The sequence below is a fragment of the Arachis hypogaea genome, chromosome 19 (assembly GCF_003086295.3).
Source record: "Arachis hypogaea cultivar Tifrunner chromosome 19, arahy.Tifrunner.gnm2.J5K5, whole genome shotgun sequence".
NCBI classification, from domain to species: Eukaryota; Viridiplantae; Streptophyta; class Magnoliopsida; order Fabales; family Fabaceae; genus Arachis; species Arachis hypogaea.
The window spans coordinates 30435424-30458664 of NC_092054.1; the positions used below are offsets into that span (position 1 = coordinate 30435424).

The window sequence follows — 23241 nt, forward strand, 5'->3', positions numbered from 1 at the left end:
TTGAGGAGACTTGCATGCATGATGAACCAGGCTGGGAGCAAGTTGTGAGGAAAGGTAAAACCAAGCTGGGCCAGAAGCAATCTAACAATGTCCAAAAAGGCACTCAATCCAGAACCGATTCAGGTAGAGTAATCAGGGCCACCATCCACTTTCCTCACACGGATGGGTCCAGCTTCTATCACGCCAGGGTCGGTGATGAGCGGATAATTTATACCCTTTTTGGCATTGTTTTTACATAGTTTTTAGTATGTTTTAGTTACTTTTTATTATATTTTTATTAGTTTTTTTGCAAAACTCACATTTCTGGACTTTACTATGAGTTTGTGTGTTTTTCTGTAATTTCAGGTATTTTCTGGCTAAAATTGAGGGACCTGAGCAAAAATCTGATTTAGAGGCTGAGAAAGGACTGCAGATGCTGTTGGATTCTGACCCTCCTACACTCGAAGTGGATTTTCTGGAGCTACAAAATCCTAACTGGTGCGTTCTTAATTTCGTTGGAAAGTAGACATCTTGGGCTTTCCAACAATATATAATACTCTATATTTTTCCCGATATTTGATGGCCCAAACTGGCATTCAAATGCCAGCCAGAGACCCTTGTCTGGAGTAAAACGCCAGAACTGGCACCAAAACTGGAGTTAAACGCCCAAACTGGCACCCAAGCTGGCGTTTAACTCCAAGAATGGCCTATGCACGTGAAAGCTTCAAAGCTCAGCCCAAACACTCACCAAGTGAGCCCCGGAAGTGGATTTCTGCACTATCTTCACTTAGTTACTTATTTTCTATAATCCTTAGTAACTAGTTTAGTATAAATAGCACGTTTTACTATTGTATTCATACACTTTGGATACTTTATCATCTTTGGACTTGGAGGCTAGCCACACGGCCATGCCTAGACCTTTTCCTCCTATGTATTTTCTACGGTGGAGTTTCTACACCTCATAGATTAAGGTGCGGAGCTCTGCTGTTCTTCATGAATTAATGCAAGTACTATTGTTTCTCTTTCAATTCACTCTTACTTCTTCTCCAAGATATACTCTCGTACTTAATTCAGTTAAGTCAGAATGAAGGGGTGACCCGTGAAAATCACCCACTATCTTCGTTACTCGCTTAGCCAAGATCCGCGTGCCTGATAACCACAAAGCGGTCTACATGATGTTCAACGTAGTCATTGGACGACAGCCGGAGTATATTCTCTTGGGTCTCTAAGCCACGATTCGCATCATCTCTCCTGACAACAAAGCATCCGAATTCGTGATTAGAACCTTCGTGGTATAGGCTAGAACCAATTGGCAGCCATTCCTGAGATTCAGAAAGTCTAAACCTTGTTTGTGGTATTTCGAGTAGGATCTGGGAAGGGATGACTGTGACGAGCTTCAAACTTGCGAATGTTGGGCACAGTGACAGTGTGCAAAATGATAGAGATATCCTATTCCAACGCTAGTGAGAACCGACAGATGATTAGCCGTGCGGTAGCTATACCTGGTATTTTTCATCCGAGACAAGAAATTTGACAGTTGATTAGCCGTGTAGAAACCGTACCTGGTATTTTTCATCCGAGAGGATCATACAACTTGCCATGGAAGGGAGCACGCATGATTGGAAGAAGACAATAGGAAAGCAGAGGTTCAGAAGCAACAAAGCATCTCCAAACGCTTATTTAAAATTCTCACCAATGAATTACATAAGTATCTTTATTTTATTTTATGTTTTATTATCTTTTAATTATCAAAACCTCATAACCATTTGAATCCACCTGACTAAGATTTACAAGATGACCATAACTTGCTTCAAGCCGACAATCTCCGTGGGATCGACCCTTACTCACGTAAGGTATTACTTGGACGACCCAGTGCACTTGCTGGTTAGTTGTGCGGAGTTGTGAAAAGTGTGAATCACAATTTCGTGTACCAAGTTTTTGGCGCCGTTGCCGGGGATTGTACTAGTTTGGACAACTGATGGTTCATCTTGTTGCTTAGATTGGGTAATTTTATTTTATGTTTAAGCTTTTTATTTTTAATTTTCGAAAAAAATATATAAAAAAAATTAATAAAATCATAAAAACCAAAAAAATTTTATGTTTCTTGTTTGAGTCTAGTGTCAAATTTTAAGTTTGGTGTCAATTGCATTCTCTTTTTTTATTTTCTTAAAATTTTCGAAAATTCATGCAATGTGTTCTTCATGATCTTCAAGTTGTTCTTGATGATTTTTCTTTGTTTAATCTTGTGATTTTCTTGTTTTGTGTCTTTTCTTGTTTTTTCATATGCATTTTCAAATTCATAGTGTCTAAACATTAAAAATTTTTAAGTTTGGTGTCTTGCATGTGTTTCTTTTCTTAAAAATTTTCAAAAATATGTTTTTGATGTTCATCATGATCTTCAAAGTGTTCTTGGTGTTCATCTTGACATTCAAAGTGTTCTTGCATGCATTAGTTATTTTGATCTTAAATTTTTATGTCTTGTTTCATTTTGTTGTTTTTTTCTCTTTCTTCATTAATTCAAAAAAAAATAAAAAATAATATCTTTCCCTTATTTTACTCATAAATTTTGAAATTTTGGGTTGACTTAGTCAAAAATTTTTAAATTTAGTTGTTTCTTGTTAGTCAAGTCAAAATTTCAATTTAAAAAGTCTATCTTTTCAAATCTTTTTCAAAAATAAAATCTTTTTCAATTCTTCTTAATATTTTCGAATTTCTAAAATTAATTTTCAAAATCTTTCTTATTTTTATTTCCCATTTTCGAAAACTTTACTAACAATTAATGTTTTGATTCAAAAATTTCAAGTTTGTTACTTTCCTGTTAAGAAAGGTTCAATCTTTAAATTCTAGAATCATATCTTTTAGTTTCTTGTTAGTCATGTCATCAACTTTAATTTTCAAAATCAAATCTTTTTAAATTTCTTTTTCAAATCATTTTCAAAATAGATTTCAATCATATCTTTTTCAAAACTTAATTTCAAAATCTTTTTCTAACTTCTTATCTTTTCAAAATTTATTTTCAAATCTTTTTTAATTAACCACTTGACTTGCTTGTTTTAATTTTAAAAAGTTTACTATTTCTTATCTTTTTCAAAACCACCTAATTACTTTTCCACTTCTAATTTTTGAAAATCACTAACCACTTTTTCAAAATTCTTTTTAATTAGCTAATTGTTTTAAATTCTAATTTTATTTTATTTTATTTCTTTTCTTAAATTTTGAATTCTAACTTATAATTAAAATAAAAATAAAAATATTTTTTTATTATTTTAATTAATATTCGAATACTCTATCTCTCATCTCTTTCTATTTATTTAATTATTTACTAACACTTCTCTTCTACTCATAATTCGAACCCTCTCTCTTTCTCTGTGTTCGAATTCCTTTTATTCTCTCTCTACCTCATTCTCCTATTCTTCTATTCTTATACTCACATAAAGGAATCTCTATACTGTGATATAGAGGATTCTTCTTCTCTCTTTGTTCTCTTCTTTTTCATATGAGCAGGAACAAGGATAAGGACATTCTTGTTGAAACTGACCCTGAACCTGAAAGGACTCTGAAGAGGAAGCTAAGAGAAGCTAAAGCACAACACTCTGGAGAGGACCTTACAGAAATTTTCGAAAAAAAAGAAGACATGGCAGCCGAACCCAATAACAATGGTGGAGATGCAAGGAAGATGCTTGGTGACTTTACTGCACCAACTTTCGACTTCTATGGAAGAAGCATCTCAATTCCTGCAATTGGAGCAAACAACTTTGAGCTTAAGCCTCAACTAGTTTCTCTAATGCAGTAGAATTGCAAGTTTCATGGACTTCCATTGGAAGATCCTCATCAGTTCTTAGCTAAATTCTTGCAAATCTGTGACACTGTTAAGACCAATGGGGTTAATCCCGAGGTCTACAGACTTATGCTTTTCCCCTTTGCTGTAAGAGACAGAGCTAGGATATGGTTGGACTCACAACCTAAAGAAAGCCTGAACTCTTGGGAAAAGTTGGTCAATGATTTCTTGGCCAAATTCTTTCCACCTCAAAAGTTGAGCAAGCTTAGAGTGGAAGTCCAAACCTTCAGATAGAAGGAAGGTGAATCCCTTTATGAAGCTTGGGAAAGATACAAGCAATTGATCAGAAGGTGCCCTTTTGACATGCTTTCAGAATGGAGCATCTTATGTATATTCTATGATGGTCTGTCCGAATTGTCCAAGATGTTATTGGACCACTCTGCTGGTGGATCTCTTCATCTAAATAAAATGCTTGCAGAAGCCCAAGAACTTATTGAGATGGTTGCAAATAACTAGCTCATGTATACTTCTGAAAGAAATTCTGTGAATAATGGAATGACTCAGAAGAAAGGAGTTCTTAAGATTGACACTCTGAATGCCATATTGGCTCAGAATAAAATATTGACTCAGCAAGTCAATATGATTTCTCAGAATCTGACTGGAATGTAAGCTGCATCCGGCAGTACTAAAGAAGCCTCCTCTGAAGGAGAAGCTTATGACCCTGAGAATCTTGGAATGGAAGAGGTGAATTACATGGGAGAATCTTATGGAAACACTTACAATCCTTCATGGAGGAATCATCCTAATTTCTCATGGAAGTATCAACAGATGCCTCAACAAGGCTTCAATAATAATGTTGGGAGAAATAAGTTTGGCAATAGCAAGCCTTTTCCATCATCTTCTGAGCAACAGACAGAGAATTCTAACCAGAGCTTCTCTGACTTAGCAACCATAGTCTCTGATCTATCTAAGACCATTCTCAGTTTCATGACTAAAACAAGGTCATCCATCAGAAATCTGGAGGCACAAGTGGGTAAACTGAGTAAAAGAGTTACTGAAATCCCTGCTAGTACTCTCCCAAGCAATACAGAAGAGAATCCAAAGAGAGAGTGCAAGGCCATCAATATAACCAAATTGGCCAAACCTATAAAGGAGGAAGAGGCAGTGATTTCCAGTGAGGAAAACCTCAATGGACGTCCACTAACCAATAAGGAGTTCCCTATTGAGGAACCAAAGAAATCTGAGGCTCATACAGAGACCATAGAGATTCCACTGAACTTACTGTTGCCATTCATGAGCTCTGATGAGTATTCTTCCTCTGAAGAAGATGAAGATATTGTTGAAGAGCAAGTAGCTCGGTATCTAGGAGCAATCATGCTGAATGCTTTGGTTCAACAGAAATTACCTCAGAAGAAACCACATCCCGGAAAGTTCTTAATACCTTGTACCATAGCCACCATGACCTTTGAGAAGGATCTGTGTGACCTAGGATCAGGTATAAAACTCATGCCACTCTCTGTAATGGAGAAACTAGGGATCTTTGAGGTACAAGTTGCAAGAATCTCACTAGAGATGGCAGACAAATCAATGAAACATGCTTATGGACTTGTAGATGATGTCTTAGTGAAGGTTGAAGACCTGTACATCCCTGCTGACTTCATAATCCTAGACATTGGGAAGGATGAGGATGAATCCATTATCCTTGGAAGACCCTTCCTAGCCACAGCAAGGGCTGTGATTGATGTGGATAGAGGAGAGTTAGTCCTTCAATTGAATGAGGACTACCTTGTGTTTAAGGCTTAATGATCTTCTTCTGTAACCATGGAGAGGAAGCATGAAAAGTTTCTCTCAATACAGAGTCAAACAGAGCCCCCACACTCAACTTCTAAGTTTGGAGTTGGGAGGCCACCATTAAGCTCTGGGTCTCTGTGAAGCTCTCTAAGAGCTCACTGTCAAGCTATTGACATTAAAGAAGGGCTTATTGGGAGGCAACCCAATGTTATTTAATTATATTTATTTTTATAGACATTTGTTTTCCATTGTCATGTTATGTTTTCTTTAGGTTGATGATCATATGGAGTCATAAAAACAGCTACAGAATTAAAGCAGAATAAAAAACAGCATCAAAACAGCACACCTTGTAGGACAGGCTTACTGGCGTTTAAACGCCAGTAATGATAGCAGAATGGGCGTTTACCGCCCATGCAGGCAGCATTCTGGGCGTTCAGAAAAAATGCCTAGTAAAGAAGGAATCCTAGTATTTAACGCCAGCCAGGGTATCTGGCTGGGCATTAAACGCCCAAATAGGCAGTCAAGTGGGCGTTAAATGCCAGAATGGATAGCATTCTGGGCGTTTAATGCCAGGATGACACAAGGGAGGTAATTTTATTTTCAATTCGATTTTTTTTAATTTTTCATGTTTTAATTCATAATTTTTTGCATCAAACATATTTTAAACATTCATCTTTCAATTTCTATTTTCAATTATTAATAATCTTTCCAATTTTTTTTTAATTATTTTTTTTAATTCTTTTCAATTCCTCCCAAAATATTTTCAAAACTTACTATCTTTTCAAATTATTTTCAACTCTTTTTAAATTTTTCTTGCATGCAGTAATAAGTTTTCAAATTAATTGCATCATTCTTCTTCTACTCCCTTCTATCTTATTTTTTTGCTCAAGGACGAGCAAACCTTTTAAGTTTGGTGTGAAAAAAATCTTTGCTTTTTGTTTTTCCATAACCGTTAATGACACCTAAGGCTGGAGAAACCTCTAGGAAGAGGAAAAGGAAGGCAGTTGCTTCTAACTCTGAGTCATGGGAGATGGAGAGATTCATCACAAAATCCCATCACTAGAAAGAGGATAGAACAAACAAGAGAGCCCACTCATGGACCTCAACAAGAGCATGAGAAGATTCCTCATCAAGAAATCCCTAAGATGCCTCAAGGGATGCATTTTCCTCCACACAACTACTAGGAGCAACTCAACACTTCTTTAGGAGAATTGAGTTCCAACATGGGGCAACTAAGGATGGAGCACCAAGAGCACTCCATCATCCTCCATGAAATCAGAGAGGACCAAAAAGCCATGAGAGAAGAGCAACAAAGGCAAGGAAGATACATTGAGGAGCTCAAGCACTCCATAAGATCTTCAAAAGGAAGAACTAGCCGCCGTCACTAAGGTGGACCCGTTCTTTAATTTCCTTATTTTTTTTTTCTGTTTTTCGGTTTCTATGCATTATGTTTTGTCTATGTTTGTGTCTTCATTACATGATCATTAGTGTTTAGTGTCTATGTCTTAAAGCTATGAATGTCCCATAAATCCTTCACCTTTCTCAAATGAAAAATGTTTTCTGAAAAAGAAAAAGAAGTACATGAATTTTGAATTCTGTCTTGAAAATAGTTTAATTATTTTGATGTGGTGGCAATACTTTTTGTTTTCTGAATGAATGCTTGAACAGTGCATATTTTTGATAGTGAAGTTTATGAATGATAAAATTGTTGGCTCTTGAAAGAATAATGAAAAAAGAGAAATGTTATTGATAATCTGAAAAATCATATAATTGATTCTTAAAGCAAGAAAAAGCAGTGAAACACAAAGCTTGCAAAAAAAAAGGAAAAAAATGGCGAAAAAAAAAGAAAAAAAACAAAAAGCAAGCAGAAAAAGCCAATAACCCTTTAAACTAAAAGGCAAGGCTAAAGAGGATCCAAGGCTTTGAGCATTAATGGATAGGAGGGCCCAAAGGAATAAAATCCTGGCCTAAGCGGCTAAATCAAGCTATCCCTAACCATGTGCTTGTGGCCTGAAGGTGTCAAGTGAAAAGCTTGAGACTGAGCAGTTAAAGTCATGGTCCAAAGCAAAAAGAGTGTGCTTAAGAGCTCTGGGCACCTCTAACTGGGGACTCTAGCAAAGCTGAGTCACAATCTAAAAATGTTCACCCAGTTATGTGTCTGTGACATTTATGTATCCGGTGGTAATACTGGAAAACAAAATGCTTAGGGTCACGGCCAAGACTCATAAAGTAGCTGTGTTCAAGAATCAACATACTGAACTAGGAGAATCAATAACACTATCTGAATTCTGAGTTCCTATGGATGCCAATCATTCTGAACTTCAAAGGATAAAGTGAGATGCCAAAACTGTTCAGAAGCAAAAAGCCACTAGCCTCGCTCATCTAATTAAAACTAATCTTCATTGATAATTTTGGAATTTATTTTATTTTCTGTTCTTTTTATCCTATTTTGTTTTTAGTTTCTTCGGGACAAGCAACAATTTAAGTTTGGTGTTGTGATGAGCGGATAATTTATACTCTTTTTGGCATTGTTTTTACATAGTTTTTAGTATATTTTAGTTACTTTTTATTATATTTTTATTAGTTTTTATGCAAAACTCACATTTCTAGACTTTACTATGAGTTTGTATGTTTTTCTGTAATTTCAGGTATTTTCTGGCTAAAATTGAGGGACCTGAGCAAAAATCTGGTTCAGAGGCTGAGAAAGGACTGCAGATGCTGTTGGATTCTGACCCTCCTGCATCCGAAGTGGATTTTTTGGAGCTACATAATCCCAATTGGCACGCTCTAAATTGTGTTCGAAAGTAGACATCTTGGGATTTCCAGAAATATATAATAGTCTATACTTTGCTCGAGATTTGATGGCCCAAACTCGCGTTCAAACACCAGCCAGAGACCCTTTTCTGGACTAAAACGCCAGAACTGGCACCAAAACTGGAGTTAAACACCCAAATTGGCATCCAAGCTGGCGCTTAACTCCAAGAATGGCCTATGCACATGAAAACTTCAAAGCTCAGCCCAAACACTCAACAAGTGGGCCCCGGAAGTGGATTTCTACACTATCTTCACTTCGTTACTTATTTTCTGTAATCCTTAGTAACTAGTTTAGTATAAATAGCACATTTTACTATTGTATTCATACACTTTGGATACTTTATCATCTTTGGACTTGGAGGCTGGACACACGGCCATGCCTAGACCTTTTCCTCTTATGTATTTTCTACGGTGGAGTTTCTACACCTCATAGATTAAGGTGCGGAGCTCTGCTGTTCTTCAAGAATTAATGCAAGTACTATTATTTCTCTTTCAATTCATGCTGACTTCTTCTCCAAGATATACTCTCATACTTAATTCAGTTAAGTCAGAATGAAGGGGTGACCCGTGACAATCACCCACTATCTTCGTTACTCGCTTAGCCAATATCTACGTGCCTGACAACCACAAAGCGGTCTACATGATGTTCAACGTAGTCATTGGACGACAGCCGGAGTATATTCTCTTGGGTTTCTAAGCCACGATTCGTGATTAGAACCTTCGTGGTATAGGCTAGAACCAATTGGCAGCCATTCCTGAGATCCAAAAAGTCTAAACCTTGTCTGTGGTATTCCGAGTAGGATCTGGGAAGGGATGACTGTGACGAGCTTCAAACTTGCGAATGTTGGGTGCAGTGACAGTGTGCAAAAGGATAGAGAGATTCTATTCTGACGCTAGTGAGAACTGACAGATGATTAGCCGTGTGGTAGCTGTACCTGGTATTTTTCATCCGAGACGATAAATCCAACAGTTGATTAGCCGTGCAGAAACTGTACCTGGTATTTTTCATCCGAGAGGATCATACAGCTTGCCATGGAAGGGAGCACGTATGATTGGAAGAAGACAATAGGAAATCAGAGGTTTAGAAGCAATAAAGCATCTCCAAATGCTTATCTGAAATTCCCACCAATGAATTACATAAGTATCTTTATTTTATTTTATGTTTTATTTATCTTTTAATTATCAAAACCTCATAACCATTTGAATCCGCCTGACTAAGATTTACAAGATGACCATAGCTTGCTTCAAGCCGAAAATCTCCATGGGATCGACCCTTACTCACGTAAGGTATTACTTGGACGACCCAGTGCACTTGCTAGTTAGTTGTGCGGAGTTGTGAAAAGTGTGAATCTCAATTTCGTGCACCAGTCGGGTCACAGGTCAAGGTCGGACACAGCGCTTCCCGTGTTGGTGAGAAGTCGATCTCCTCAACCTGACACACCCAAGTGCCTCGTGGCTCCTCTCTCTAGAAACGACCAAGGCCGCCGTCCCTACAGAGCTCGCCAGTTGAGAAGAGTGGAGGCACAGCGGTGGAAGCATCGTCATGTCCTCTTGCAGCTGTAAAAGAGAGTGTTACTGTGTCGGTTCCATTGGAGAAGGAAGGCGCATTGCCAGCTGTTGCTGCGGTGGTAGGCGGGAATAAGGAGATATTCCATGGAGATCATGCAAACATGAAGGTCATGGGAGTCATTCCCGCTGGGCAAGCCTCAGTTTGAGGTTGGTGAAGCACTTTGATTTCCTTGTTTTATATTTTTATATTTTTATATTTTATATTATGGATAGTGTAAATATAATAGCTTGGAACATTAGGGGTGCTTCTAATAAGTTGGCCCATGTGAATTGTAAAGAGCTGGTTAGGAAATTTAAACCTGTAATTTTTATTGTAGTTGAAACTCACTATCCTTTTTAACACTTGAAACTTTCCTTTTTAACACTTGGTTATCACTCTATTGGTATAGTGGAGGCATCAGGACATAAGGGGGGTATTTGGTTCCTTTCTGCAATGCAGGGTGCTCACTGCAAATAGGTTGATGCTTTCGATCAGTGTGTTATAGTTGAGGTTTAGGTAAATAATGTGATTTGGAGGTGCAGTGGTATCTATGGTAGTCCTCAGTTTAATACCAGAGTTCTACTATGGGATTATCTTGTTACTCAGTCTTCGTCTTTCTGCGGGCTATGGATTATTCTTGGTGATTTTAATGAAGTACTATTCTCTCACGAATCTAAGGGTTGCCTCTTCTCGAGTCACCATGCAGATTGGCTTGCTGCCTCTCTAGGGGATAGTGATCTGTTTGACTTGAAGAATATTGAAAGACAGTTTTCTTGGTATAGAAGGGTTAAAAATGCTGTTGAGCTAGTGAAAAAACTTGACCGAGTCTATCTCAACAGTGGATGGTTATCTCTCTTCCCAGAGGTTTACACAAAAATTTTAAATAAGCTTCAGTCTGATCATTGTCCTATCCTAGTGCGCTGTACAGGTTGTCCCCAACCGAAAAAGAATAGACATTTTTGGTTTATTGCAGCTTGGGCAACTCATCCGGGGTACAGAGATATTGTGAACCAGTCATGGCAGGCTGGCTACAGAGAGATGCATGGCAAGCTTTCAGAAGTGCAGAAGAACTCTTTGGAGTTTAACTCTAAAGTGTTCGGCAATATTTTTGTTAGGAAATGTGAATTGGAGAGACAGATTTATTTCCTTTAGAAGCGACTAGAAGTAATGGAAGATTTGTCTATGCGGCAAAAAGAACAACAGCTGATTGAGGAATTTAATAACACGCTTGTTCAGGAAGAACTTTTATGGTTTCAGAAATCTAGAGAGCAGTGGGTAAAATTCGGGGATAGAAATACCAAGTTCTTTCATGTCCAGACTCTTGTGCGAAGAAAGCATAATAAGATTCATGGTCTCTTTCTTCAAGATGGGGTGTGGGAAATGGATTCGGAGGTCCTTAGAAAGGAAGCTAAATCCTTTTATAAACGCTTATTCTGCCAGTTGGGGATGAAGATTTAGGTTGTTTTGGTGATGTGCCGCTACCTTCCTTGAATGATGAAGCTTGTTGTAGCCTTACAGCGCCAGTTACTCTGGAAGAAGTTAAGTCGGCTGTTTTCAGTATGCATTCTTTTAAGGCACCGGGCCCTGATGGGTTTCAGGCTTTCTTCTTTAAAGAATACTATGAGATTGTTGGTTTTGATATTTGGACTATGGTTTGTCATGCGTTCTCTGGTTTGGATATGGATCCAAGTAGGGGTGGCAAATGGGTCTAAACCCGCCGGGTCGGTGATGAGAGGACTTTTGCGTGGTCTAGAAATTTGCGGATAAATCCTCGTTGCAAGTATAGTTTCTAAACCTTCAAAAGTTCTTTCATACAAACTTTTTGGTTGTCACAAGTAACAAACCCCTTTTAAAATTGATAACCGAGTATTTAAACCTTGGGTCGTCTTCTCAAGGAACTGCAGGGAAGTATGTTCTTATTATTGGTTATGGAGATTGTAAATTTGGGGTTTCAAGAATGAGGAACGAGTAATTTAATGAAAAGTAAATTAAATGGCAATTAAAATAAATAAATAACTGTAAAGCAGACTTTTGGCAAGGTATGAGAAATCGGAGGTCCTATCCTAACTATCCTTATCAATGATGATGATGGTTGAATCTTAATTTCACTTTGTTAACCTTTACTAAGATAAAGGAAGGTCAAGGGATTAATTGGTTTGATCTTCGAATCCTATTTATTTCCTAAGAAAAGATTGGGATTATGGAAGTTCAATTCAATTGGCAAGATAACAATTATCAATTATGCTGTTGAATTGGATAACTCCTGAGTTACTAATTTCTTAACCAAGTCCAAAAGGGGAAAAATAAATTCTACTGGAATAAAAATGTCTTCAGAGTAAAAACAACAATAGCATAAATAAAAGAAATCAATATTAAACTGAAATACCTCAAATAACCTTAATTCAAATAATCTGTAACATGAAAGGATTCATAAAGTAGCTTACAAAAGTAAATAAAAGGAATATTGAACCTGATCAAAAGAGATAATCCTGAAAGCGAATAATAGTCCTAATTCTAAATCCTAATCCTAAAGAGAGAGGAGAGAACCTCTCTCTCTAAAAACTACATCTACTCCTAAAATTGTGAATATGAGAGCTTTTTTTGAATGGATATATTCCTCCACTTTATAGCCTCTAATCTATGTTTTCTGGGCCGAGAACTGGGTCAGAAACAACCCAGAATTCGCTGGTTGCGAATTCAACATGCTGAATTTCCGTCACTGCGATGCGTCCGCATGGAGCACGCGGTCGCGTCACCTAGTGTCAGGATAACTATGGCATATTATATATCAAATCGAAGCCCTGAAAGTTAGCTTTCCAACGCAACTAAAACCGCATCGTTTGAACCTCTATAGCTAAAGTTATAGCTGTTTGAGTGCGAAGAGGTCAGGCTGGACAGCTTTGCAGTTCCTTCAGCTTCTTGTATTCCTTCCACTTTTGTATGCTTCTTTTCCATCCTTCAAGCCATTCCTGCCCTATAATCTATGAAATCACTTAACACACATATCAAGGCATCTAATGGTAATAAGAGAGGATTAATAATAAGCAAATATAAGATCAAAGAAGCATGCTTTCAATCATAGCACAAAATCAGGAAGGAAAATGTAAAACATGCGAATAGTATGAATAAGTGGGTAAAGAGTTGATAAAAATCACTCAATTGAGCACAAGATAAACCGTAAAATAGTAGTTTATCAACCTCCCCACACTTAAACATTAGCATGTCCTCATGCTAAGCTCAAGAGAACTAAAAGAGTGAAGGAGAATGGTAAGAATGTATGAAATGCAATCCTATCTATATGAATGCAACTAAATGTGAAATGATTCTGCTTACTTGGTTAAAAATAAATAAATTCTCCAAGACAAATATAAATCAGATTCCACTAATTCAAATCATACAAAATAAGGTACAAGTAAACTTGTAAGAAGATAGCTCATGAAAGCAGGGAACATAGAATTTAGCACTGAACCCTTACTGGTAGTGTATATCACTCTAACTCTCAAGTGTCTAGGGTCAATCACTCTACTCTTCTCTAATCATACTTTCTAAACTTTGTTCTTCATCTAACCAATCAACAAATATTTAGTATACCAATGCAAACATCATGAGGTCTTTCCATGGTTGTAATGGGGCTAAGGTAAGGGTGAGGATATATATATATATATATATATATATATGGCTAAGTGAGCTATAATATGAATCTTTGACTAACCTAAGCTCTCACCTAATATACATATACTCTATATACTGTTAAATTCATGCTTAGCTACCCAAAATTCTCACTTTTGTATGATTTCCATACTCATGTACCAAAATTTTGATATCTCTTTACTTTTATCACATGTGCATTGATCTTTTTATTAACTTAGTATTGGGGTAATTTTGTCCCCTTATTTATTTACTTATTTGAATATTTTTGGATTTTTTTGTAGAGAAATAAACATAACTTATCGATGCACATGGATTTTTTTTTATTATTTTTTTATTTTGGTTTTTCATGAGTAGGTTCCCAAATTCCCAATATTCAAATGAATTAGAAACATGATACATTCCCTTATTAACCCATATTCCCACAATTTTTCCACATTTAGTTGATGCACAATCTCTATCTTAAGCTAACCAAAGATTCAATTGGGGTTTTTAATTTGTTTTTCTGCTTAAGGCTAGTGATGTGATAAAATATAGAATAAATGGGATTAAAAAGGCTCAAGGTGGCTGACAAGGGTGATTTAAAGGATAGGCTTATTTGGGATAAGTGAGCTAAAATCAAACAATGGCCTCAATCATATGCAAGCATGTAAATATACTAAATAATGGACATATAGAATGGAACAAAGCAAAGATTGCAATTATAGAGAAGAAAACACACAAGAATAAAATTTTTATGGTTAAATAATGTAACCATATAAATAAGCTCAAAATCTCACAGGTTGTGTATTCTTTGGCTCAAAAACCATATTCCACATACAACTTCAAACAAGTTTTAACATAAAAATTTTTTTCAATTTAAATTAGTGAAAATTTTCAAAGGTAGGGTCTTAAAAGAATTTTATTACTTTAAACAAGTAGTAACTAAATGCATAAAATCAAACAAATATGCAAATGCAATAACTAATTTAACAAAGAAAATTTAAACATTGGTGTTGAAACAAAAAGGTACTAACCCATGGAGATCGGTATCGACCTCCCCACACTTAAAGATTGCACCGTCCTCGGTGCATGCTGAGATTTGCAGGTGGACGGGTTGTTTCAACTATTACTTTTCTCTAAGGATTGTGCAGATGGACTTGTCTGTCTCCCCATGTAAAATGTCTTCCGCTTCCCTTCCGGGTGGCCATCCTGAAAGAAAAAGGGAAGAAGAGTAACCCAGAAATAGAGATAAGAAAATAAAAGAAGTATGGGTGGGTTAATGCCAAATGATAAGGGTCTCATTTACATGGAAGCTTCAACATGTAAGTGAGAAAACAATAGAAGCCATGGCATACCAGTGGTGCAAAATTCCAACAATGGAGAAGAGAGTGGGGAAAGAGATAATATAAATTCATGTCAATGCAAAAAAGTAATACAGGTATAAAAGATTGGCATTGATTTAAATAATATTACCTAACTAGAATAAAACAAGTCATAAGCACCAAGATAATACCAGAAAAGATATAACAGTTGAATAAGAACATTTGAACACCAATGGTAAAATAATAAATTTAGAAAAGAAAAGAAAAATATGCACAAAATTAAAATGTAATGAATGAAATATTCAAATAAATTAAGTAAAATAAAATGAAAGATAAGAAGAATGAGAAGGGAGAGAAGGGAAGAAGAAGTAAGTAAGAAAGGAGGGAGGAAAAATTAGGATTGGGGGAGAAAAGATAAGATATTTGGCAAATTAGGATAAGCTGTGCGGCGTAAGCGACGCGGTCGCGCGACTTGCGCTTAAACTGATTGACGCGGTCGCGTCGATCACGCGGTCGCGTGACCCGTTTTATGCCACTAGCGCCAGGGGAGCCTCGCGCTCACACAACTTTCTGTTCAAAATCATTTAATTGCCAAATATTGGGTGACGCGATCGCGTGGGCCATGCGATCGCGTGAGTGGGCTTTCAGAAGGACATGACGCGGATGCGTGAGGCACGCGATCTCGTGAGAGGAACTGCGCGTCCAGGGCCAGTCCAGCACCACTCTAGCACAACTTTCGGGTGTGCACCACTTTGACGTCGAAATCCTGGTCACGCGGCCGCGTGGGGCTCGCGGTCGCGTGGGAGGCCATTATTCCCATATGACGCGGTCGCGTCAGCGACGCGGTCGCATGGGACGATTTGTGCCATTGGCACGCCTCCAGCGCTGCTCCTGCGTAACTCTCTGTTCATATTAATATTGTCCCCCATCTCCTTGCGACGCGGACGCGTCGCTGATGTGGTCGCGTCGCGTGCTCTCTTTTTTTTATCTGAAAAGATGCAGAATGCAGTGTTAATATGAATGTGATGCAAAACTCCAGGTTCAATATAATAAAATGAAATAAAACTCGAAAACAAATAAAACAGACTAGAATTAAAGCTTAAAAAGGGACGATCATACCAGGGTGGGTTGTCTCCCACCTAGCACTTTTAGTTAGAGTCCTTAAGTTGGACATTTGGGGAGCTTCCTGTTATGGTGGCTTGTGTTTAAATTCATCCAGAAATCTCCACCAATGTTTGGAATGCCAGTAGCCTCCAGGGTCCCAAACTAGGCATGTGAAGCTTCTGAGCAGCTTCAAACAGATTTTCAGGCTCCCGGGGTGATGAATATCAGAATATTTTCTAGGATCCCAAACTTTGGTTCTAAATATGCCTTTGTTTTGATCTATATTTTTCCATCTGGGCGGTTTAGAAAGTAGATTCTCACCATAGTGACCAAACATTTTCCGAGATCCATTCAATTGAGCATGATACCAATCCGTGCACTTCGATTTGAAGCGTGGAACCTTATTGAACCTTGTACACCAGCTCTGAGTACGAGCCATTTCCCTCTTACTCTTAAAGCCACAGAGAGCTCTAAGCTGGCCATCTGTTTCAAGCAAACCATATTCAAGTGAGAAAGTAAAGTTAAAAGTTAAGGATTGTACCCACTTGAAGCTTGTATTAGGCGGTAATGGCCTTGGGGTAGGTGTTTCTGGTGGTTCCGTAAGTTCCACTCCCTCGTGCTCTTCTATGAGTTCCTCCACTTCTTCGCAAGATTCTTCAAATGCATCTGTATCCTGGTTAAAGTCTTCTATGTCTTCCTCATCACTTGAGTCATAGATTGGAGGTTGAGAGAAATCTACCTCCGCATCATCTTCGTATTCACTTGGGGAAGATTCTTCGATCTCAGAGAATTCACTTACGGATGCAAGTTCATTACTAAGAGAGCTAGACTTGTGACTATCATCATCAAGGGAATTTGTGTCTTGGGTTATTCCGTCTAGTTCTTCATAAACGACTTACCTTGGGGATTGTGCTCTATCCTCCTTAGCATCAACTGTGACGTCCTTGACGGAGTTCTCCTCAACTCTGGATTCCCATGGAGGTTCAGCGTCTCCTAGATCTTCAACGAACTCTTCTTCTTGTACAATGACAGCTTCTTCTACTTGTTCTAGTACGAATTTATGCTCTGTCTTGTCCACTGGAGTTTCTAGTGTCTCCTTCATGCTACGCTCTTCATTAGATTGTCCACATGGGACTGTGGTTGGTCCTTGAATGTTCGTGCGTCTAGAAGCTAATTGAATTACTACTTGCTCCATTTGTCGAATAGTTGTTTGAAGTTTATTTACTGTTGCCTTGAGGTGAACCTCTGATTCTCGGGGTGATGGATTTGGACATGAAACATAGGGAAGTGGTGGTGCTTGGGAGTGATTGGATTGGAACTGGGGTAGAAAAGGATCATACGGTGGCGAATGGTGAAGAGAAACTTGTGAGTGTGGTGGTTCGAGGTTATGTTGAGAGGATGGTCTATAGGCACGGGGTGGGGCTTGTTGGTAGTTACAAGGTTGTCCACCATATCTATCAGCTGGGTATGCATTGTAGAATGGTCGTTGTCCATGATATCTTGGAGGGTGTTGATGCCTAAAGGGTTGATTAGATCCTCTTGGCTCCATCCATCCTTGATTGGTTTGACCTTGATGCATATTCCTACTGTAACTTCTATTTTCTTCAACAAAGTTAGAGCCAAACTCAAAGCGAGAGGGGTGAGAGTCCATAGTAGCAAATAAAATTAAAAAGGAAAAACAGAAATAAATAAACAAGCAAAAGAAAAATATTTACAATAACCAATAATAAGGCACACATTAGCAGTTCCCCGTCAACGGTGCCATTTTGACGAACAGGATTTTTGCCAGTAAAGAATGTCATAAAAACTGTCGCGTTGTAGATATAGTTTCTAAACCAACAAAAATCCCTTTCGTGCAAACATTTTGGTTGTCACAAGTAACAAACCCCTTTTAAAATTGATAACCGAATATTTAAACCTCGGGTCGTCTTCTCAAGGAACTGCAGGGAAGTATGTTCTTATTATTGGTTATGCAGATTGTAAATTTGGGGTTTCAAGAATGAGGAACGAGTAATTTAATGACAAGTAAATTAAATGGCAATTAAAATAAATAAATAACTGTAAAGCAGACTTTTGGCAAGGTATGAGAAATTGGAGGTCCTATCCTAGCTATCCTTATCAATGATGATGATGGTTGAATCTTAATTTCACTTTGTTAACCTTTACTAAGATAAAGGAAGGTCAAGGGATTAATTGGTTTGATCTTCGAATCCTATTTATTTCCTAAGAAAAGATTGGGATTATGGAAGTTCAATTCAATTGGCAAGATAACAATTATCAATTATGCTGTTGAATTGGATAACTCCTGAGTTACTAATTTCTTAACCAAGTCCAAAAGGGGAAAAATAAATTCTATTGGAATAAAAATGTCTTCAGAGTAAAAACAACAATAGCATAAATAAAAGAAATCAATATTAAACTGAAATACCTCAAATAACATTAATTCAAATAATCTGTAACATGAAAGGATTCATAAAGTAGCTAGCAAAAGTAAATAAAAGGAATATTGAACCTAATCAAAAGAGATAATCCTGAAAGCGAATAATAGTCCTAATTCTAAATCCTAATCCTAAAGAGAGAGGAGAGAACCTCTCTCTCTAAAAACTACATCTACTCCTAAAATTGTGAATATGAGAGCTTTTTTTTGAATGGATGCATTCCTCCACTTTATAGCCTCTAATCTATGTTTTCTGGGCCGAGAATTGGGTCAGAAACAACCCAAAATTCGCTGGTTGTGAATTCAACATGCTGAATTTCCGTCACTGCGATGTGTCCGCATGGAACACGCGGTCGCATCACCTAGAATTAGGGCAACTATGGCATATTATATATCAAATTGAAGCCCCGGACGTTAGCTTTCCAACGCAACTAGAACCGCGTTGTTTGGACCTCTGTAACTAAAGTTATAGCCGTTTGAGTGCAAAGAGGTCAGGCTGGACGGCTTTGCAATTCCTTCAGCTTCTTGTATTCCTTCCACTTTTGCATGCTTCTTTTCCATCCTCCAAGCCATTCCTACCCTATAATCTATGAAATCACTTAAAACACATATCAAGGCATCTAATGGTAATAAGAGAGGATTAATAATAAGCAAATATAAGATCAATGAAGCTTGTTTTTAATCATAGCACAAAATCAGGAAGGAAAATGTAAAACATGCGAATAGTATGAATAAGTGGGTAAAGAGTTGATAAAAATCACTCAATTGAGCACAAGATAAACCGTAAAATAGTGGTTTATCAGTCGGCCCGCGCAACCCACCGAAAAAGGCAGGCCAAGCTGGAAATTTGGGACCGCTGAAAGACAAAAGCCCGCCTAACTCACACCGGTTAAATCGTGGGCTTTGGCAAGGCGGGGCGGGCTTCCTCGGTGTTCATGCCCTGGGTCGAACTGCACGACCTAGGCTAATTAAAGACAAGTCGACCGACCTCTTCAAGTCTGGATTCCCCGACCTCTTCTTAAAGAGGTCGGCCAAATCGCTACAAGGAGCCCAAGCAGGCCCAAATAAAGGGACATAGCCCAATCTAAAGGCAACTAAAGCCTAGAAAGATAAGGGCAGTTCCCCTCAAAGATAAGATGACTTCACTCAGAAGATAAGATAAGATAACTAACTTATCTTATCCGGAAAGGTCAATGGGATCCTGGAGGCTATTGGAATTACAAACACTGGTGGGGATTCCTGGATGAGTTCAAGCACAAGCCTCCATGACAGGAAGCTCCCCAAATGTCCAACTTAAGGACTTTAACTAAAAGTGCTAGGTGGGAGGCAACCCACCATGGTATAATCGTTCCTTTTTATTCTTAATCTTATTTTATTTTACTTTTATTAGTGTTCATGCAAAATTTTGGCATATTCACCTGCATTCTCCATTTTTCATTCTGCATATAAAAAGGGGGGGGGGGGGTCAACGCGCAAGTGTCTACGATGCGCACGCATCGTTTGCGTATGCGCACCTGAACAGACAGTTGTGCGAGAGGTGCGCGGGAGGGGTGCGTGGTGCACAAGCCACCCCACGCGTACGCGTACCTCACGCATACGTGTCCCCTGCAAAGAGTTCAACCCATGCGTAAGCGTCAACGACGCGAACGAGTGGGCATGAAAAATCGGCGTAAAAGAGTGTTGAACAGCGTGTTGTGATGGTCTGTGGCTGGTACTGTGCTAGAGGCACAACATCACCCACGCGTACGCGTCCCTGATGCGTGCGCGTCCCTGACGCGTGCGCGTCCTTTTTCTTCCAGACCACCCACGCGTATGCGTGGGCGACGCTTACACGTCGAACGGCCACTCAGTTTTCACGTGTACGTGTGATGCCCGCGTGTGCGTCGCGTCCCGTTTTTCAATTCTCCATTCTTTCTTTCTTCTTACTTCCTACTTCCATCTTTTTCCTCTTTCCATCTTCCTCATCAGGTTTCTTTTCTTTTCTCTCCTTTACTCTCTCATTCTTTATTTAATTATTGTATTTAATTATTTTTCTTCCTTCTCAATTTCGTCTTAGCATAATTCCTTTTTGTTTCTTTTTCATTTTTTTTATGTTGGTGTTGGAGTTTTATTTGGATAGTACCTTATTTTACTTGAGCCTGTGGCTATTCTGAGGAGTGATTTGACAATTGACATTTACTTATGGCTCTCATATACATTTGGATTACATTATTTTCATTCCTATTATACCTTGCACACCACGTGTTTGTGAAAAAGCTTTTATGGCACTTTGAATCCTATTTTCTTTTACTCTTTTACTTGTATGCCTCTTTTTTACAACACTTGTGCTCCACATGTATTTGGGATTATCGTTCACAATTGTCATCATTATAAATGCTCTTTTAATTTGGCATAATTATTACTTGATGCTTGAGTTATGCTTCTCATGCCTGTTACTTGCATGTTTTTACCCTCCTGCATCTTATTATTCTGAATTGCCTACCTAATCTTAGTTGATGCCTTACCTACATGTTGTAGCTACCATGTATTTGAGCTATCATCTTTCCTTTGGCATTCATTATAAATTGGAATTTTCTCCCTTCTGGTCTTAGTTATCTATATTTCACACTCTTTTTTTTTCTTCTTCCTTAGGCATGGGTACCAAGAAAGGAAAAGAGAAGGCCATTGACAAGACACCGGCACGGAGAGGAACCAAGAGACCTCCAGCTAAGGCGCCTCCATCTAAAAATGCCAGTTGGAACCACCCGTCCACTTGTACATCTTAGCATGCACCGAGGACAGTGCAATCTTTAAGTGTGGGGAGGTCGATACCGACTTCCGTGGATTAGTTAATTTCTTCTCAACACCAATATTTTATTTTCCTTATTAGTTGTTGCATTTGCATGTTTGACTGTATATTTGTTTGATTTTGTGCATTTAGCTACTACTTGGTTGAAATAATATTTTCTTTTTCAAGATCCTTTTTATAGTATTTCTCTAATTTAAATAGAAAACTTTTGTGATAAACTTGCTTGAAGACTGTAAATTGGAACATGAATTATAGCTAAGAACACACAACTCAGTGAGATTTTTGAGCTTAATTACATGGTTACACTATTTAGCCATAATATTTTTCTTGTGTGTTTCCTTCTTTATAATTGCAATCTATAGCTTGTTCTATTCTATATGTCCATTGTTTAGTGTATTTACATGCTTGCACATGATTGAGGCCATCATTTGTTATTACTTCACTTATCCCAAATAGCTTACCTTTCAATCACCTTTGTTAGCCACTTTGAGCCTTTTAATCCCCATTTGTTCTATATTTTACCACATCACTAGCCTTAAGTGGAAAAACAATTAAACACCCCAATTAAATCTTTGGTTAGCTTAAGATAGAGATTGTGTGTCAACCAAGTGTGGGAAACTGTGGGAACTTGGGTTAATGGGAATGTATTGTGTTTGTACTTTATTTGAATATTGGGAATTTGGGTGCATACTCATGTGAGACCAGAAAAATTAAAAACCCATGTGCATTGATATATTATGTTTGCTTTTATGATTCAAAAAAATAATAAAAAATAATAAAAAAATAAAAAAATAATAATAATAATAATAAAAATATATTATTACAATATAAATAAATAAATAAATAAGGGGACAAAATTATCCCGATGTCAAGTTTAATAAAAGATCAATGCATATGGGGTGAAATTAAGGAAAATTTGGTATATGAGTATGTGAAATATACAAAAGTGGGAATTATGGGTAGCTATGCATGATTTTAGAATTACATAGAGTGTGTGTGTGTTAGGTAAGAGCTTAGGTTAGTCAAAGATTCATATTACAGCTCACTTGGCCATACATATATCCTCACCCTTACCTTAGCCCCATTACAACCTGGAAAAAACCTCAAGATGTTTGCATTAGTATACTAAATTTTTGTTGATTGGTTAGATGAAGAACAAAGTCTAGAAAGCATGACTAGAGAAGAGTAGAGTGAATTAACCCTAGACACTTGAGCGATTAGAGTGCATATACACTACCAGTGAGGGTTCAATGCTTGATTCTATGTTCCCTGCTTTAATGAGTGGTGCACGAAATTGTGATCATCAATGGCGCCAACAACTTGATACGCACAATTGTAATCTCAACTCTTTATCACAACTCCGCACAACTAACCAGCAAGTGCACTGGGTCGTCCAAGTAATAAACCTTACGTGAGTAAGGGTCGATCCCACGAAGACTGTCGGCTTGAAGCAAGCTATGGTCACCTTGTAAATCTCAGTCAGACGGATTCAAATGGTTATGGAGAATTGATAATTAAAAGATGAATAAAACATAAAATAAAGATAGAGATACTTATGTAATTCATTGGTAGGAATTTCAGATAAGCGTATGGAGATGCTTTGTTCCTTCTGAACCTCTGCTTTCCTATTGCCTTCATCCAATCATTCATACTCCTTTCCATGGCAAGCTTTATGTTGGGCATCACCGTTGTCAATGGCTACTTCCCGTCCTCTCAGTGAAAATGTTCCAAATGCGCTGTCACCGCACGGCTAATCATCTGTCGGTTCTCGATCATGTTGGAATAGGATCCATTGATCCTTTTGCGTCTATCACACGTCCAACACTCGCGAGTTTGAAGCTCGTCACAGTCATCCCTTCCCAGATCCTAGTCGGAATACCACAGACAAGGTTTAGACTTTCTGGATCTCAAGAATGACCGCCAATGATTCTAGCCTATACCACGAAGGTTCTAATCTTAGATTAGAAACCCAAGAGATACACATTCAAGCTTGTTTGCATGTAGAACGGAAGTGGTTGTCAGGCATGCGTTCATAGATGAGAATGGTGA

At 37.9% G+C, this 23241-nt stretch overlaps 1 non-coding gene across 1 annotated transcript; it reads right to left on the reverse strand.

Moving 5' to 3' along the window:
* Window positions 1–4018: 4018 nt before the first annotated feature.
* LOC112781581 (small nucleolar RNA R71) lies at window positions 4019–4126 on the reverse strand. The gene has a single exon (XR_003192350.1). It is a non-coding gene; the product is annotated as a small nucleolar RNA R71 (small nucleolar RNA).
* Between the last annotated feature and the right edge of the window lie 19115 nt (window positions 4127–23241).